Source organism: Mesocricetus auratus, unplaced genomic scaffold, assembly GCF_017639785.1.
Source record: "Mesocricetus auratus isolate SY011 unplaced genomic scaffold, BCM_Maur_2.0 Super-Scaffold_100006, whole genome shotgun sequence".
Lineage (NCBI taxonomy): Eukaryota > Metazoa > Chordata > Mammalia > Rodentia > Cricetidae > Mesocricetus > Mesocricetus auratus.
The window spans coordinates 22,886,449-22,901,020 of NW_024429190.1; positions in this window are offsets into that span (position 1 = coordinate 22,886,449).

Below are 14,572 nucleotides of genomic sequence, written 5' to 3' on the forward strand. Positions count from 1 at the left end.
CACATTTAAGATCTGGAAAGCTTATATTCCACCTTTGTAATTTTCATCTGGACAAAAGTAGTAATGACAACAATACTAGCCTCAAAATGTTGTTGCAGTGACTGCAATAACACTAACAGTACAATGCTTGCTCTCTAGGCATGCGCTATTACTGTTCACACTTTCTTTCTCGGATAGAAGAGTATTAAGCCAGGCTTGGCATCTCCACTAAATAGCTGAGAGGCTTTGGCAAATTGACCCTCCCCATCTAGGGCTCCATTTCCTCAGGATCTCAATGGCAGTAGGTCAGGCAGCATTAGGAAGAGCAGAGCCACAAAACACGAATGAGAAGTGGCTACCATCCTCTATCATCCTTAGCAGCAGAGAGTGGGGAAGACAAATGTCATTCTGCTGTTCTCTAAAACAGCAGGAATGTGTACCCTCACCACCCACCTCGCTAGAATCTGAGAAGGATTAATAGATGTTATGCACCATGCTCTGTGCAGAGCTATTACTGCCTTACAGGGAAAACTCCCACTGTTGCCAGCAAACAAGACTGATGAGTTGATGAGGTGTGAATATTTTCCATGTAACAATATGTAAACACGGCTCTTTTCATCCAAGTCCTCACTCTGCACACACACTCTTATGCATTTATATGAGCCCATTTTCTTCATGGCTATGGATATTCTGTGCTTGCCCTTTCCAAGAGTTTTAAGAATGTGCTGACCAGGGCCCTTGCTGAACCTCTAAGCTGATTTCTGAGGCGCACCACATTCTTTGCGAGAATGTTAATAGGCAAATTCACATTTTGTGCCAATGCATACGCCTTCCTTCCAGCCAGTATGAATTGCATCGTTCAAGGCCAGGGGCAAAAGAGGCCACTGTGGGAAAAGAATTAGTGATCAAGAGGCATATTTACTAAAACATAAAAATAGAAAAAACTCCTGACTCAAGTCATGTTTCTACACACTTGCTTACTGAGTCAAAAAAATTTCTAAGTGTTCATGGCAAAGCTTTTCAAAAAACAGTTCTATCATCCATTCATTGACTCGGCGAGGGTTTACCAGGCAGTAGGTGCCATACACCATGCCATATGAGGATGCAAGCGTGAATATGGTTTACCTCTAGTCTTCGAGTCATCTTACATTCCTGAATGACCAGACAAATGAAGCTATGGCAGTTCAGAGTTAAGTATATGACATATAGCTTTTCTTTCCCTCTGTTCATCTGACAATTCCTCTACAGAGTCTGGTGATGACATAGTTTGTCCACTCTTCCCTATAATAATTCTTTGATTTTGTCCCCAAATTCCCACTTGATGCTGAGTACAACTCAGATTCTAGGGTCATGATTCTCAGAGGCTCTGTTGCTGTCTTCCTGAATGGACTTGGATGGATGAGGGCCAGGGCTTATTCTAATGCCTTCAAGCAGACCTGCAGGGAGCTGCAGCATGGCTGCACAAAGCTGAACATGGGTTTCTGGTGGGATGACCTTTGTGTGGTGAAAAATAGAAATCTATGTGCTAAAAGTAATAAATCCTTCCCCCATCTACCTGTTAAACAACCTCAATCGAACCAGTTCAAAACCAGTAGAATGGCCCTAATATCAATAACTCATCATGGATCATGGTTTGTAATTTTACTAATACAAAGAGGGTATTCTTCCCCTTCCTCAAGGAAAAATTTATTCTTCCCAACAGGTAGATATCTTTCTAAAAGGTAGGTCCCATTCTGCATTGCAGGAGCTTCCTTTATTTCTGAGACTGGATTTCTCTGCAGCTTTTGGAGGCTGTCCTGGAACACCTAATACTTCCAGTAACATTTCAAATGCAGACTCTCCATGAAAGTATTAAGATGTTGGCCACTTTCAATATTTCTTCTACCCTCCCCTCTTACTCTCCTAGTGGAGACTACATGGCCTTCTTTCTATATGAACCAGCTGCCTTTAATATGTACAGTTCACCACCTACATATCTTCACATGCTGGCACTGTTGGTAATGTTTCAGCTCAAATACCCCCATTTCAGTAACTATGTAAATTATCTCACACCACACTACCAAAATGTCCACCTTGACTTCTTGAATGGTTGCTATTGTGATCTGAAATAATTATATATCTCTCTTTGCGTTTGGATTTGTACATCATATCCACCAAGTTTCTGAGTCCCAGTAGGAAAAGCATCATCTTCCCTTGTTTGCTCTATCCCACCCAATAGGTAAAACCCTGCCTTCCAAAGGACAGAGGTTCAATAGATAAATAAGTACCTGTCCTTATAGGACAAAGCAAATGAGTCTGAATTTAACCATTGACATTTTGCTGACTTACCACCAATCCACAGCCAGCCATTTCACTAAGAAGTCAATTGTCTTTCAACATCCAGTACTGACCCATAGCCTTTACCCACAGGGAAGAGCTAAGCATAGAATACATATCATTCACTCTTTCCCCAGGCACCCAGTACACTTAGGAATGTACAGCTCTATGCTTCTCAACTCTTTCTTTTAGGCTAACCATTCAATATAGTACCCTGCAGTAGGCTGTGGGTCCTAATATTTATCATAATAGCTCAATCCCTTTGAATTCTTTTCCCCTAAGAAAAAATCTCTTACTGTGATAGGACTATTTGTGTGTCATTAATATTTATATGTTGAAAGTATACTCTCAAGGTGTAGATCTAGAAAGTATAGCCTTTAGGATTATGAGATCAAGAAGGTGGTGTCCCCATAAATTGGAGTAGTATTTTTACAAAATATGTCCGAGAGACCCTGTGTACCTTCCCCTTAAAAGGGTTGCCAAAGAGTGAATATTTTTCCAGACAGAATTAGAATGGACAAAAATCCAAAGCCAAGCAAGAGTGTACAAAGGCCTGAGAATCCACGAAACTTCAAACAACTGCAACGTAAGGAGGCCTCATGGAGGGAAGTCAATACAGGATGAGCATGCGGGGAAGAGCTGCAGCTACTCAGTCATGATCCTGGACATCCCAGTGTGTACAAGTATGAGAACTGCCTGTTATTTATAACCATAGTGTGCATGATATTATGGTAGTTTGCATCAGAGGTTCCCCCATACTCTTGGCATTTGAACACCTAATTACTAACTGTTTATGGAAGTTCAGGAGGTACGACTTGCTGGAATAAGTTTGTCACTGGCATGTGCTTTGAGAGCTTAAGGCCACAGTCTTCTTACAGTTTATTCTCTGTGATTCATGCTTGTGGTAAAAGATGTGAGCTCTCAGCTTCCTGCTCCAATCACCATTCCTTAAGGATTCCAGCCATCTGTAACACTAACCCAAGAATGAACTGTTTCTTTTATAAGTTACCTTGGTTGTGGTGTTTAGAAAGAAAATCGTCCTCAAAGGGAGTGGCACGATTAGACGTGACTTTCCTGCAGAAGGTATGGCCTTGTTGGAGGAAGTATGTCACTGTGGGGGAGGCTTTGAGGGCTCATATATGTTCAAGCCTCACCCAGTGTCACAGATCACTTCCTGTTTTCTGCAAGCTAAGAGTATAGGACGTTTGGCTACACCTCCAACATCATGTCTGCCTTGATGATAATGGACTAGACATCTGAAAATGTAAGCCATCCCAAATTAAATGTTTTTCCTTTGTAAGAATTTCCATGGTCATGGAATCTCTTCACAGCAGGAGAAACCCTACTTGGTCATGGTGTTTTATCACAGCAACAAAAAAGTACAATCCAAACAAATGAAAGTAATCCCTCATTTCTGATACTCATGAGTAGAGAAAGATAACAAGCTTCCACACTTCCGGGGATATATAATCCCTTTGCAAGCAAGAGGATATCTTAAGCTATTCTAAGTAAGGAAGGATATTCTTCTGACAGCAGTGGCATGTGACAGTTCCTATTGCTCACACTGGCCAGGGGCTGTTCTGAAATTAGAAGGGCAATGCCCACTGCAAACTGACTGTCCTGTGTCTTCAATGATTTATGAGCAACAAAGGTCACTATAAAACTCTTCTTCACCTACTGGCCTTTAAGTATACTTGAGATTTATTTTCCTTTCTTTCACTTGTTTTTTGACTCATGCTTCTTTTTCTTTATCCTCCTGAAATCTGTTGGCACAGCTGTTGTCTGCCCAAGTTAGGGGGAGGGCTTGTTTTTCCAGGAAGGAATTGTTCTTCCAGCTGTAGGTAACTAGTCAAGCAAGTATCTGGGCTAACTGGGATAGAAGCTACTCACAATCCCAGGGTGACACCTGGGTGTAACAGAAATGGGAGGAGATTTTTTTCCAGGTAGCCAATACTGAAGTCATCCGTAAATACTGAGCTGGGTTTCCAGGGAAGGAAAGTTGAAGAAAATTTCAGAGAGAAGCAACATGGGCATAAAGCCAGCAAGCAAACAGAAGCATGCAATGTCCTGAGAACTCAGGGAACTTCATACAGTCGTGGTCAAAGTAGGCGTCAGTCTCCCAGAACGGTACTAAAGACATATGAAGAGTTAAGAGGAGGCCCTGTGGATAGAAATTTGATGAGCAACAACAAACAGTCTGAACACTACTCTAAAAGCAAAAATAAACAAGTAGGACATTTTATAGAGGGAGGAATGGAGCCTGGATTTTAGCAGTCAAGTTAGCTTAGACAAAGCCTGCCCTCCCCTGTGGTGAGAGTGCCTGGCCAGGTTTGCTTTCTTCCCTGCTCTCCTTGAACACTGAGTCACCACCAGGTACCAGGATTTCTAAGAACAGCAGCCACAAACCATTACCTGAGAAAACAGGCTTGGGTGTCTTGCTTTGCTTTTCTTTCACAGTGGAAGAGATTTAATTGAAGTTTCCAGTAATTAAAACAAGCAAATGCTCCTTGTGTAATGGGTTATTAATTAGCCTGCCTGTGCTTGGGATGTCTTGTTTAAGGAGATCTTGATATTTAAAAGCGATCTGTGGTGTCAGGGGTATTCTTCTTCAGCCTCACGCATGACTGTCGATCCTTAGCCAAAATAAATTGAAGTATACTGGCTAATATTTAGATGATAAGCCTGACATTTTCATTTTTAGACTGTTCATCATTTGTTGTAATCCAGCTCATGTTTGCAAAAGTAGTCCTTATATTATAGGTTACCTTCATCTTTCCTTCAGTGCTTCTAAAAATGTGAATTGAACTAGCACCTTTTCCAAACAATGCTAATTTTCCCAAACAGCAGTTTACTTACATTCTCCTGCTTATATTTTCACAGATTTAAAAGAAGTTTTTATTTTTAAAACTGGGGGGAAAGCAATGTCAACCATCATCAGAGAAGCTTCCTCCTGTAGTAGAGGGAAACAAATACAGAGACCCACAGCTGTTGGTAGGGTAAGCAACTGCTCCCTAATTAAATTCTAGATCTGCTCCACAGGAGGGAATTCATTAATAGTACTGTAAAACTAATCCAAATCCCATAGCTGAAGAGGTCTTTGGCCCTACGGGGGACTTAATACTATTGCTTAGCTAAATTATCTCTCATCAAACCACCTTCCACATATTTGTGTTGTACTAAATAGGCAAGGCCTACTCTCAGCCTTAATCAGAGAAGCTTCTCCTTGAAATGAATAAAGGTAAATGTAAAAAATGTATAGCTTCATACAGAGAACAAAGGTAGTTGAGGGCTTAACTCTGAACAAGACATTTATCCCACCCCTCTAAAGGCTTGGGGAGCATTGTAGAAAAGGAGTCAGAAAGAATTCATGAGATAGAAGATAGGGAGAAGGTCTTAGGAATGCCATCTTCTAACCACTGCCTTGGCAATCATGAAATCCCAGCAGTTTTGCCTAGTAGTATCCAGCCCATGCAAACAAGTCCTCCTCTTCCTCTGCTATGAATAATGGAGAGGATCATGGGGACTTAAGACTTACTATAACTAACAGATTCTGAGAGAAGAGATTTTGAATACAGTTATATAAGCCAAGTATGCTGCAGTAAATATTTCCAAACCCAGGCTTGCTTAGATGGCACTGGTTAAACTCTGAGGAGCACAAATTTTAAAAAGTAATGAATAGGGAAGAGATTTGAAGGTGAGGAGGATGGGTGGGGGTTGAAAAAAAAGAAAAGAAGATAAGGGGAAGATAAGCAACCAGATTTCATTAGATACAGGTATAAAACATCAGAGTATGAAATGTATCAATAAAAGAAGATATATGTAATGTTAATGACACATATATTTAACAGTCATAGAAGTTAATATAAAAATAATCATATGAAGTAATTATAATTATGATGGTAATAATAATAACTAGGTGTGATTTATTATGTTCTCACAAAAGACCATGTAGTGCATAATTCCATTTTATAATATCCAGATAAAATTAATTCCATTTTTATTATCAACCTGATATATTAGAATACCAAGGTTGAGGGACACCAAGTATACTGTCTAAGATGTGCCAAAAGTTTAAAAAAAAGGCTCAATATAATCATAGAAATATTTTAGTTCATAGCTATTATCAGAAGAATGGAACTTGTATCCATTTCATAAATACCCACACTCTTTATACCAGTAAATAAGATATTCATTCTTCACTTTGCCTTTAAGAAGCTCATGTTTTCTATCCCAGTGAAGGACATAGAAAGTAAAACATAAATGCACAATTATTTTGATCAATCTTATAGTTTAAAAAACCACAATGGTGAAGCTAAATGTCTGACAAATAAATAAGATTATGTACATACCACTACCATCAGTACACCATTTTCATAGTCCACAAAAACAAATTCATAGCCCCCTGAACTCAGTCACTCTCTACACCCACTCCTACCAACCAGGGATATTGAGTCCTGGAGTCCTGTCACCTTCATATCCCTGCCCACTGAGGAGCAGTTTTATATAAAAAAAAGAGTTGTACAATGTGTTGAAGTTTTTCTTTGCACAATAGTTCTGAGAGCTTCTGTGGCATTTCATAGTCCACAATATTTTCATTTATGAACACTGTGGCAGGATTTGTTTCTCCATAACCAGCTGATAAAATTTTGGGTTGTTTCCAGTTATTTTGAGGAAAGCTACTAGGAATAGAAAAATTATATTATGGGCATATGTTTTCATTTATCTTGAGAAAATTCTTGCAAGTGACCTTGTTGTTGCTTTGAGAAGTATATATTTTACACAAAATGCTACACTATTATCCAAAGTGACTACTCAGTTCTGAGTTTCCCACAGCATTCTAACCTCTGCACGTCTCTGAGATCAGCTAAATCTTTCCCCAGATCCTCGATATTTTCTATGTTCCAGTAACTTTCTTCCTTTACCTGAGGACCAAAGCTAGGGAATGCCATTTGCTTCCCATGTGTTTTTCAGACTAGATCTTCTCAAGTCTCACTCTAATGATGCAGCTCTTTCTAATGCATGTATGTTGTCCTTACCCAGCACAAACCTGACTGTAGCCCTTTCTTTACTGGACATGTTGACCTCTATGTCCTTGTCCTCCTCTGTATCATTACCCCTCAACAGTACAATTCTTTTCTTTCTATAACTATCTGACTCAGGAACAGTTCTAGATACTGGTTCATAGCAATAGACAAAAGGAAAAAAGAAGAGATCCCAGGTCTTTTCTTCCACCAACAAGACCAGGGGAATAGGTGGGAGACTACACACCCCAGATTCCTGGGCTTCTACTCCACACACAGGACCAGAACTAGGACGAGGAATAGAACTACCAGAGTATTGGACTTGCTTTCATGCACCAAAGGGAACTCTGGTCCCCTAACCACCAGAACAGTAAGGGGCTCTTTCTGCAACCACTAGAAAAAGGGATGGGAAAGAGAAAATACAAAAGCACACTCAGCAACAGAAAAACAAATATGACACCACTAGATTCTAGAGACTCCATACCTGCAAACTTCAACATTCCAATGCAAATGAAGTAGAAGAGAATGACCTTAAAAACAACATCATGAAAATGATAGAGGCCCTAAAAGAGAATACAGAAAATCCCTCAAAGAAATGGAAGAAAAAACAAACCAAAAAAAATGTAAGAAAGGGAAGAAAAAACAAACCAAAAAATGCAAGAAATGGAAGAAAAAAGAAACCAAAAAATGAAAGGAATGAAGGAAAAAAACAAACCAAAAAATTCATAAAATCCAACAAATGGATGAAAAGATAAAACGAAATTGCAAGAAACAAGTCAAACAGTGCAAGGGTCAAAAACTGAAAGAGAGACAATAAAAAAACACAATCTGAAGAAAGGCTGGAAATCGCTGGGCAAATGGTCAGGTACAACAGATACAAGCATTACCAACAGAATACAAGAGATGGAAAAGAGAATCTCAGGTGTTGAAGATACACTAGGAGAAATGGATTCATCAACCAAAGAAAATCTTAAGTCCAACAAACCCCTAACACAAAACATCCAGGAAATATGGGACACCATGAAAAGACCAAACCTAAGAATAATAGGTATAGAAGAAGGTAAAGAAAACCACCTCAAAGGGGCAGAAAAATATTCAACAAAATCATAGAAGAAAACTTTCCCAACCTAAAGAAAGACATGCCAATGAAGGTATAAGAAGCTTACAGAACACCAAATAAAGTGGATCACAAAAAAGTCTCCTTGCCACATAATAATCACGACCCCAAATATACAGATTAAAGAAAGAATATTAAGAGCAGCTAAGGGAAAAGGCCAAGTAACATATAAAGGCAAACCTATTAAAATTACACCTGACTTCTCTGTGGAAACTCTGAAAGCCAGAAGGTCCTGGATAGATATTATACCAACACTAAGAGACCATGGATGCCAGCCCAGACTACTATACCCGGCAAAGCTCTCAATCACTATAGATGTAGAAAACAATATATTCCATGACAAAACTAGATTCAAGCAATATGTATCCACTTACCCAGCCCTACAGAAAGTTCTGGAAGGAAAACTCCAACCCAAGGAAGTTAACTACAACCAGAAAAACATAGGCATTAGGGAATACCACTTTACCAACAGCCAAAAGAAAAAAGGGATGGAATTCCACACACAATTCCACCAACAACAACCATTCCAAGTCAAAGAATGAGAAATCAATGGTCATTAATATCCCTCAATATTAAGGGCCTTAACTCACCCATAAAAAGACACAGGCTAACAGAATGGATTCGATGACTCTATGGCCATAGGATTGTAGGCTGGCACTCCCCTGATCTATGTCTAAAATCCATATATGAGAGAGTACATGCCATGTTTCTCTTTTTGTGACTGGGTTACCTCACTCAGGATGGTTTCTTCTAGTGTCATCCATTTGCCTGCAAATCTCAGGATTCCATTATTTTTTTCTGCTGAATAGTACTCCATTGTGTAGATGTACCACATTTTCTCTATCCACTCTTCGGGTGAGGGACATCTAGGTTGCTTTCAAGTTCTGGCTATTACAAATAAAGCTGCTATGAACATAGTGGAACAGACATCTTTGTTGTATGAATGGGCGTCTTTTGGATATATGCCTAAGAGTGGAGTTGCTGGGTCTTGTGGTAGGTTTATTCCCATTTTTCTGAGGAATCTCCATACTGATTTCCAAAGTGGCTGAACCAGTTGGCACTCCCACCAGCAATGGAGGAGTGTCCCCCTTTCACCACATCCTCTCCAGCATAAATTGTCATTGGTGTTTTTGATTTTAGCCATTCTGACAGGAGTGAGATGGTATCTCAGGGTTGTTTTGATTTGCATTTCCCGGATGGCTAAGGATGTTGAGCACTTTCTCAAGTGCCTCTCAGCCATTTTAGGCTCCTCTATTGAAAACTCTCTATTTAGTTCTGCAGCCCACTTTTTAATTGGGTCCTTTGGTGTTTTGGAGACTTGCTTCTTGAGTTCTTTCTAAATTTTGGAGATCAACCCTCTGTCAGATGTGGGATTAGTGAATATTTTTCCATTATGTGGGCTGCCTTTTTGTCTTGCTGACTGTGTCCTTTGCCTTACAGAAGCTTCTCAGTTTCAGTAGGTCCCATGTATTAATGGTTGATCTCACTGTCTGTGCTACTGTTGTTATGTTCAGGAAGCTGTCTCCTGTACCAATTCATTCAAGGGTACCACCCACTTTCTCTTCTAAGAGGTTCAGTGTGGCTGGATTTATGTTGAGGTCTTTGATCCATTTGGCCTTAAGTTTTGTGCATGGCGATAAACATGGATCGATCCGTATTCTTCTACATGCCAGTCTCCAATTATGCCAGCACCATTTGTTGAAGATGCTTTCTTTATTCCATTGTATATTTTTAGCTCTTTGTCAAATGTCAGATGTTCGTATGTGTGTGGGTTAATACCCGGGTTTTCAATTCGATTCCATTGGTCTACCTGTCTATTTTTGTGCCAATACCAAGCTGTTTTCAGGACTATAGCTCTGTAATAGAGCTTGAGGTCAGGGATGGTGATGCCTCCGGATGTTGCCTTGTTGAACAGGGTTGTTTTTGCTATCCTGGGTCTTTGGTTTTTCCATACAAAATTGATTATTGTTCTTTCAAGGTCTGTGAAGAATTGTGCTGGGATTTTAATGGGGATTGCATTGAATCTGTAGATTGCTTTTGGCAGGATTGCCATTTTTACTACATTGATCCTACCTATCCAAGAGCATGGGAGGTCTTTCCATTTTCTGAGGGCTTCTTTAATTTCTTTCTTTAAAGATTCAAAGTTCTTACGATACAGGTCTTTCACTTGTTTGGTTAGTGTTACCCCAAGGTATTTTATGTTGTTTGTGGCAATTGTAAAGGGTGATGTTTCTCTGATTTCTCTTTCAGCCCTTTTATCATCTGTATATAGTAGGGCTACTGATTTTCTTGAGTTGATCTTGTAGCCTGCCACTTTGCTGAAGGTGTTAATCAGCTGTAAGAGTTCCCTGGTAGAGTTCTTTGGGTCATTGATGTAAACTATCATATCGTCTGCAAACAGTGAAAGTTTGACCTCTTCCTTCCCAATTTGTATCCCCTTGATCCCCCTTTGTTGTCGTATGGCAATAGCTAGAACTTCAAGTACCATGTTGAAAAGGTATGGAGAGAGTGGACAGCCTTGTTTTGTTCCTGATTTTAGAGGAATTGCGTTGAGTTTCTGTCCATTTAGTTTGATGTTGGCTGTTGGTTTACTGTATATAGCTTTTATTATGTTTAAGTATGTCCCTGTTATCCCAGATCTCTCCAAGACCTTTATCATGAAGGGGTGTTGGATTTTGTCAAAGGATTTTTCTGCATCTAGTGAGATGATCATGTGGTTTTTGTTTTTCAGCTTGTTTATATGGTGGATTACGTTGATGGATTTTCGCATGTTGAACCATCCCTGCATCCCTGGGATGAAACCTACTTGATTGTGGTGAATGATTGTTTTGATGTGTTCTTTGATATGATTTGCCAGTATTTTATTGAGTATTTTTGCATCAATGTTCATGAGGGATATTGGTCTGAAGTTCTCTTTCTTAGTTGTATCTTTGTGTGGCTTGGGGATCAAGGTTATTGAAGCCTCATAGAAAGAGTTTGGCAAAGACCCTTCTGTTTCTATTGTGTGGAACACTTTGAGAAGAATTGGTATAAGCTGTTCTTTGAATTTGTGGTAGAATTCTGCACTGAGGCCATCTGGACCTGGACTTTTTTTGGTTGGGAGACTTTTGATGACAGCTTCTATTTCCATAGGGGTTATAGGTCTATTTAAATTGCTTATCTGTTCTTGATTTAGTTTTGGCAAATGATAGCTGTCCAGGAAGTCATCCATTAACTTTAAATTTTTGAATTTTGTGGAGTACAGGTTTTCAAAGTATGACCTAATGATTCTCTGGATTTCCTCAGAGTCTGTTGTTATGTCCCCCTTTTCACTTCTGATTTTGTTAATTTGCGTGTTCACTCTCTGCTGTTTGGTAAGTTTGGACAAAGGTTTGTCTATCTTGTTGATTTTCTCAAAGAACCAACTCTTCGTTGCATTGATTCTTTGTATTGTTTTCCTGGTTTCTACTTTATTGATTTCAGCCCTCAATTTGATTATTTCCTGGCATCTACTCCTCCTGGGGGAGTTTGCTTCTTTGTGTTCTAGAGCTTTCAGCTGTGATGTTAATTCTCTGGTATAACTGTTCTCCTGTTTCTTCATGTGAGCACTTAGTGCTATGAACTTCCCCTGTAGCACTGCTTTCAAAGTGTCCCATAGGTTTGGGTATGTTGTGTCTTCATTCTCATTGAATTCGAGGAAGTCTTTAAATTCTTTTTTATTTCCTCTTTGAGCCAGGGATGGTGCAGTTGAGCATTATTCAATTTCCATGAGTTTGTAGGTTTTCTGCAATTTATGTTGTTGTTGAATTCTAATTTTAAAGCATGGTGGTCTGATAAGATGCATGGAGTTATTCCAATTTTTTTGTAGCTGCTGAGGTTTGATATGTTGCCAAGTATGTGGTCGATTTTTGAGAAGGTTCCATGTGGTGGTGAGAAGAAGGTATATTCTTTTTTATGTGGATGAAATGTTCTATAGATATCTGTTAATCCCAGTTGGGTCATTACTTCTACTAGACCCTTTGCTTCTTTGTTGAGTTTCTGTCTGGTATTCCTGTCTAGTTGTGAGAGTGGTGTGTTGAAATCTCCCACTATAACTGTGTGGGGCTTTAGATGAAATTTAAGTTCTAATAATGTTTCTTTAACGAATGTGGATGCCTTTGTATTTGGGGCATAGATGTTCAGGATAGACACTTCATCTTGGTGGGTTTCACCTGTGATGAGTATGTAACGACCTCCTTCATCTCTTTTGATTGATTTTATTTTAAAGTCTAATTTGTTAGATATTAGGATTGCTACCCCTACTTGTTTCTTGGGTCCATTTGATTGAAAAATTTTTTCCCAACCTTTAACTCTCAGGTAATGTCTGTCTTTGAGGGTGAGGTGTGTTTCTTGTATGCAGCAGAAGGAAGGGTTCTGTCTTCGAATCCATTCTGCTAGTCTGTGTCTTTTTATGGGTGAGTTAAGGCCATTAATATTGAGGGATATTAATGACCATTGATTGCTCATCCTTCTTCGATTTGCGATGGTTGTTGTTGGTGGAATTATGTGTGGAATTTCACACCTTTGTTCTTTTGGCTGTTGGTAGAGAGGCATTCTCTAATGCTTATGTTTTTCTGGTTGTAGTTAGCTTCCTTGGGTTGGAGTTTTCCTTCCAAAATTTTCTGTAGGGCTGGGTTAGTGGACACATATTGCTTGAATCTAGTTTTGTCATGGAATATCTTGTTTTCTCCGTCTATAGTGATTGAGAGCTTTGCTGGGTATAGTAGTCTGGGCTGGCATCCATGGTCTCTTAGTGTAGGTAGAATATCTATCCAGGACCTCCTGGCTTTCAGAGTTTCCATGGAGAAATCAGGTGTAATTCTGATAGGTCTGCCTTTATATGTTACTTGACCTTTTTCCTTAGCTGCTCTTAATATTCTTTCTTTATTTTGTATGTTTGGGGTCTTGATTATTATGTGGCGAGGGGATTTTTTCTTTTGTGGTCCACTCTATTTCGTGTTCTGTAGGCTTCTTGTACCTTCATTGGCATGTCTTTCTTAAGGTTGGGAAAGTTATCTTCTATGATTTTGTTAAATATGCCTTCTGCCCCTTTGAGGTGGATTTCTTCTCCTTCTTCTATACCTATTATTCTTAGGTTTGGTCTTTTCATGGTGTCCCATATTTCCGATGTTTTGTGTTAAGGATTTGTTGGAGTTAAGTTTTTCTTTGGTTGATGAGTCCATTTCTCCTAGTGTATCTTCAACACTTGAGATTCTCTCTTCCATCTCTTCTATTCTGTTGGTAATGCTTGTATTGGTAGTGCCTGACTGTTTGTCCAGCTTTTCTATTTTCTGCCTTTCTTCAGATTGTGTTTTTTTTAATGTCTCTATTTCAGTTTTCAACCCTTGCAGTGTTTGCATTGCTTCTTGCAATTTTCTGTTTATCTTTTCATCCGTTTGTTGCATATTATGAATTTTTTGGTTTGTTCTTTCTTCCATTTCTTCCATTTTTTGGTTTGCTTTTTGTTCCATTTCTTGCATTTTGTGCTTTGTTTCTTCTTCCATTTCCTGCCTTTTTTGGTTTGTTTCTTCTTCCATTTTTTTCATTTTTTGCTTTGTTTTTTCTACCATTTCTTGCATTTTTTGCTTTGTTTCTTCTTCCATTTCCTGCCTTTTTTGGTTTGTTTCTTCTTCCAATTCTTGTATTTTTTGGTTTGTTTTCTCTTCCATTTCTTGCATTTTTTTGGTTTGTTTTTTCTTCCATTTCTTTGAGGGATTTTCCTATATCCTCTTTTAGGGCCTCTATCATTTTCATGAAAGTGCTTTTAAGGTCGTTCTCTTCTGCTTCTTTCGCATTGGAATGTTGGGGTCTTGCTGGTGTGGAGTCTCTAGAATCTGGCAGTGTCATATTTGTTTTTCTGTTGCTGACTGTGTTTTTGTATTGTCTCTTTCCCATCTCTTCTTCTAGTAGGTGCAGAAAGACCCCCTTACTGATCTGGGGACCAGAGTTCCCTTTTGGTGGGTGCTAGCAAGTCTAATAATCTGGTGGTTGTTCTATTCCTTGTCCAAATGCTGGTCCTGTGGTTGGAGAAGAAGAAGAGGAATCTGGGGTGCTTAGCCTCCTACCTGGTCCCCTAGACCCTATGCTGGGTCCTGTTGTACCTGATCCAGAACAGCTACTC